This window comes from Salvelinus sp. IW2-2015, unplaced genomic scaffold, assembly GCF_002910315.2.
Source record: "Salvelinus sp. IW2-2015 unplaced genomic scaffold, ASM291031v2 Un_scaffold7150, whole genome shotgun sequence".
NCBI lineage: Eukaryota > Metazoa > Chordata > Actinopteri > Salmoniformes > Salmonidae > Salvelinus > Salvelinus sp. IW2-2015.
In genome coordinates, this window is record NW_019948410.1 from 10,235 (window position 1) to 15,849 (window position 5,615).

General features: G+C 43.7%; 1 long non-coding RNA gene across 1 annotated transcript; it reads right to left on the minus strand.

Annotated features, from left to right (window-relative positions):
- Positions 1 to 992: 992 nt before the first annotated feature.
- On the minus strand, positions 993 to 4,277 carry LOC139027064 (uncharacterized). Its single transcript, XR_011479098.1, has 3 exons — positions 4,264 to 4,277; positions 3,660 to 3,695; positions 993 to 1,029 (listed from the first exon to the last, which is right to left on the minus strand). It is a non-coding gene; the product is annotated as an uncharacterized lncRNA (long non-coding RNA).
- Between the last annotated feature and the right edge of the window lie 1,338 nt (positions 4,278 to 5,615).

The window sequence follows — 5,615 nt, forward strand, 5'->3', positions numbered from 1 at the left end:
ATCGTAGCTGACCGAATCCTTACCTTTGAGTGTTTGACTTATTTTTATATTTACATAGCATACACGTGGCACGTCAGTCAGAGCTCAACGAGAACAAAAATCATAAAGAAGACTCTAAGGTTTCCACTTCAAAATAACGATCAGATAACATGGAGAGTTTTCCACTCACCAGTTACAGATACATGAGAGGTTCACCTCAGCCAGCTACATGATATACAGACTTAAATGGAGATTGTGTGTTCCACTCACTATTAGCGATACAGATGACATGGAGAGTTTCCACCTCTATCAGTTACAGATAACAGATACATGGAGAGTGTTTCCCCTCTACCAGTTACAGATAACAGAGTATCATGGAAAGTTGTTTCCACCTCACCAGTTACATGATAACATGGAGGTGTTTAGCCACCTTACCAGCTACAGGATAGATCAGATAACATGGAGAGTGTTTCTCACCTCATCGTTACAGATAACAGAGTAACTGGAGGAGTGTATTGCCAGCCTCATCAGTTACAGATATACAGGATATACAATGGAGAGTGGTCTTTCAACACACACCCAGACCTATCAGCTAGGCACTGGAGTAGTGGTTTCCCGACCTCATCCAGTTACAGAAGTAAGAAGGAAGTGTTTCACCTATCGCTACAGATAACAGATATACATGGAGAGTGTTTCCACCTAGTCAGTTAACAGGATAACAGATAACATGGTAGAGTGGTTTCCACCTCATCAGTTACAGATAAGCGAATAAATGGAGAGGTGTTTCCACCAGTCACCGAGTTTACTAGATTAACATGGAGAGTGTGTTCCACGATGCACCAGTTACAGAGTAAAATAACATGGAGAGTGTTGTCCACCTCACAGTTAAGATAACAGATTGAACATGGAGAGATGTTGTTCCAACCGAGTTACCAGATAACAAGATGAACATGGAGAGTTTTTCCACCTCACGCAGTTATCAGATACAGATGATCTGGTAGATGTGTTTCCAGCCTCACCAGCTACAGATAACATGGAGAGTGTTTCCACCTCACGTTACGAGATAACATGGAGAGTGGTGTTGTCCACCTGTCACCGAGTTTGACAGATAAAAATAACATTGGAGAGTGTGTTCCACCTCCCATGTTCAGATAAAGATAACATTGGAGATAGGTTCCACCGTCACCAGTTACAGGATAACAGATAACATGGAGAGTGTTTCCACCGCTCTACATTACAGATAGCAGAGTAACATGGAGAGGTGGTTTCCACCGTCACCAGTGTACAGAATACACATGGAGAAGGTGTGTTCCTCACTCAGCCAGTTACAGATTGAAATGGAGAGTGTCTTTCCAACCGTTCGACCAGCTGACAGATAGACGAATAAGCATGGAGAGTGTTTTTACCCGCCTCACAGTTTAAGATAGAACAGAATACCCATGAGAGTGTTTTTCCGACTTCGACCAGTTTACAGAATCATGTGAGAGTGTTCCCACCTTCACCAGTTACAGATGGACATGGAGAGTGTTTCCACGCTCACCAGCTACAGATAATCATGGTAGATGTGTGTTCAAACCGTCACCAGTTATCAGATAAATGGGAGGAGTGTTTCCGACCTCTCAGTTACAGAGAGACAGGTAGAATGAGAGTGTGTTCCGACTCCCTAGTAAGATAAAGAGTGTTCCCTCGGATCAGTACAGAGAACAGGATAACATGGGAGCCGTTGTTTCCACCAGTCACCAGTTACATGATAACATGGAAAGTGCTGTTCCACGTCATCCAGGTTACAGATTAACAGGATAACTATGTGAGAGTGTTTCCACTCACCAGTCTACAGGATTATACAGATATATCATGGAGGAGTGTTTCCACGCTCACGAGTTACAGATAGTAACAGATAACCATGGAGGAGTGTTTCACCGTCACCAGTGTACGATATATTACAGAGTTTACATGGTAAGTGTTTCCCCTCAACAGCTACAGATAACATGGAGAGTGTTTCCCATGCCTCATACATTACAGCATAAGCCAGGGGTGGTCCACCTCACATGTTTACAAAGACTATATAATCATGGGAGAGTGTTTCCACCTCACCAGTTGACAGAAGTACAGATTAACATGGTAGTGGTTCCACCTCACTCAGTTACAAGATAACAGATGAACATGGGAGAGTGTTCCTACCTCACCAGTTGCTAGCAGATAACAGATAACATTGGAGTAGCTGTTTCCGCAACCGTTCACCCGTTACAGAATAAATGGAGAGTGTTTCCCCTCACCAGTGTACAGATAACATGGAGCAATGTTTCCGACCTCACCAGTCTTACAGATAAATGATAGCCAGTGGAGAGTTGGTTTCCACCATCACAAAGTTACAAGATATAACAGGATAAATGGTAGAGTGTTGTCCACCTTCAACTATGTTTCAGGATAACATGAGAGTGTTTTTCACCTCACAGTTTACAGGTAACATGTGAGAGTGGGGGTTTCCACTCACCAGCTTAACGAAGATAACATGGAGAGTGGTTTCTCACCTCACCAGTTAAGATAAGCAGTGGAGAGTGTTTTCCACTCATCTAGGTTACTAAGAGCACAGTAAATGGCAGAGCCATGTTTCCACCTCACAGTTACGAGATAACATGGAGAGGTGTTTCCACCGTCATTCAGTTACAGAGAACAGATAAGATGAGAGTGGTTTCCACCTCACCAGTTACAGATTAACAGTATAACATGGAGAGTGGTTTCCACCTCCCCAACAGATAACTGGACTGAAGTGCTTTCCACCCACACAGTTACAGAATTAACAGATAAACATGAGAGTGTTGTCTGCATGCCTCACAGCTAACGAGAGTAGACAGATAAACATGGAGAGTGTTTCCGAACCTCAGCCAGCTACAGGGATAGGACAGCTAACTATGGGAGTACGTGTGGTTTTCACCTTCATGCAAGCTTACAGATAAACAGATATACATGGAGAGTGTTTCCCACTCATCAGTGTACAGATACCAGATAGACATGGAGAGTGTGTTCCACCTCCAGCTACAAGATAAATGGAGAGTGTTTTCGCCCCACCCCCTGCACCAGTTAAAGATTAACAGGAGAGTGTTTGCCAGCCCTGCAATCAGTGCTACAGATAACAGATAACATGGAAGAGTGGTTTCCAGCGTCATCATGTTACCCAGATAAAGAATAAATGGAGAAGTGGTTTCCACCTCACCAGATTACAGATAACAGAGTAACAGTGGGAGATGTTTCCACCTCACCAGTTACAGATAACAATGGAAGAGTGTTTCCACCTCAACAGTTTACAGACTACCAGAATCAATGTGGAGAGTGTTTCTCACCTCTAGCCCCGCCCCGACCGGCCCCCCTGTGCACCGCGGCCGGCCCCCCCCCCAGCTAAAGATAACATGGAGAGGTGTTTTTCCACCTCATCAAGTTACAGATAACATGGATGAGTGTTTCCTACCTCACCAGTTACAGATAACTATATAGACAGTGTGAGAGGTTTCCAACCTTACCAGTTACACAGATAACAGATACATCGGGAGAGGTGTTCCAGACTCTACCAGTTACGACGATAACAGAGTATACATGGAAGTGTGTTCACTCCACCAGTTTACATGATATAACATGAGAGGTTTCACTTCACAGGTTTACAGATAACGGAGAGTGGTTTCCACCTCACCAGTTACAGATAACATGGAGAGTGTTATCACCTCATCCAGTTACAGATGAACATGGAGTAGTGTGTTTCCACCAACCAGTTACAGATAAACATGGAGAGTGTTTCCACCTCACTCAGTTAACAGGATAAATGCGAGAGTGTTTTCCACTCACAGTTACAGGATAACATGGCAGGTGTTATTCCGACTCCCCGTACTAGATTAACTATGGTGAGAGGGTCCAGCCTCTACTAGCTACAATAACATGGAGGATGTGTTCCACCTCACAGTTACAGATAACGATAACATCGGAGAGTGGTTTCCACTCAACCAGTCTTATCAGCTAAAACAGAAGACATGGAAGTGTTTTCCACCCTTCACAGCTGACAGATACACGATTAAATGGAGGAGTGTTTCCACCTCACCAGTTACAGTCAAGATTCAGGAGAGTGTTTCACCTCACAGTTACAGATAGAAGATAATGGAGAGTGTTTTCACCTTCAGCCAGTTACAGATAGACGATGGAAGTGTTTTCCCTACCTTCGACCGTTGACAATAAATGGAGGAAGTGTTTCGCACCTACCATGCTAAGATACAGATTAACAATGGAGAGTGTTTCCACCTCACCAGTTACAGGATAACGAGGAGGAGGGTTCGCCCTCACCAGCTACAGATACACGATTATAATGTGAGAGTTTTGCCACCGTCACCAGCGTAGCATAACAGAGTAACATGGGATCGTTTCCACCTCCACTCAGGTGAGCAGAGTAACATGGGAAGCATGTTTCCCAGCCTCAGCATTTTACAGATAAACAGAATAACATGGATAGAGTGTCTCCACCTTCACCAGTTACAGAATTAACATGGAGAGTGTTTCCACCTCATCGGTACCAGATTAACAGATAACATGGAATGTTTCCACCTCACTCCAGTACAGAGTAACATGGAGAGTGTTTCCACCTCACCAGGTACAGAGATAACATGGAGAGTGTTCCCACCTCTATCAGCTACATGATAACAGATAACAGTGAGACGGTGTTTTCCACCCATCAGGTGAAGATACAGATAAATAGAAGAAAGTGTTCCACGTCATTCAGTTTCAGATAACAGATTAACATGGGAGAGTGTTTCACTCACAAGTTATCAAGATGACATGGAGAGGTGGTTGCCACCTCATAATTGCTACGAGAAAATGGAGAGTGTTTCCACCTTCACAGTTAGCAGATATTACAATGGAGAAGTGTTCCCACTCATCAGTTGTATCAGAGACTAGATAACATTGGAAGAGTGTTCTCACCTCACCAGTACAGATCAACTGAGAGTGTTTTCCACTCGTCATCAATTACGATGAGAACAGATGAGCATGGAGAGGGTTTCGCACGTCACCACCGTTACAGATAACAGATATACAGTGAGAGTGTTTCACCCTCACCAGTTAAGATACATGGAGGTGTTTCCCCCTCGAACCAGTTATCGATTAATATGGATGAGTGTGTTTCCGACGTCAACCAGTTATCAGATAATCAGATTAACATGGGAGAGTGTTTCACCTCACGCAGTTTATCAGGATAAGAGATATATGGAGAGGTGTTTTCCACCTCAACCAGCTTACAGAAATAGACATGATAACATGCGAGAGTGGGTTTCCACCATTCACAGTGTACAGATAGTACAGACATAACATGGAGAAGGTGGTTCCACTCGTCACCCGTCGAAACATGGAAGTGGTTTTCCACCTCATCAGTTACAGATACATGGGAGAGGTGTTTCCAACTCACAGTGTACTAGATGAACATAACCAGGAGCATTTCCACCTCACCAGCTTCAGATAACAGATACAGGAGAAGTGTTTCCACCTCCAGTTACAGATAACAGATTAAATGGAGAGGTGTTCCACATTCACAGTTTACAGATAGTATAAGCATGAGATGGTTTTCACCACCAGATTAAGATAACATGGAGAGTGTTTCACTC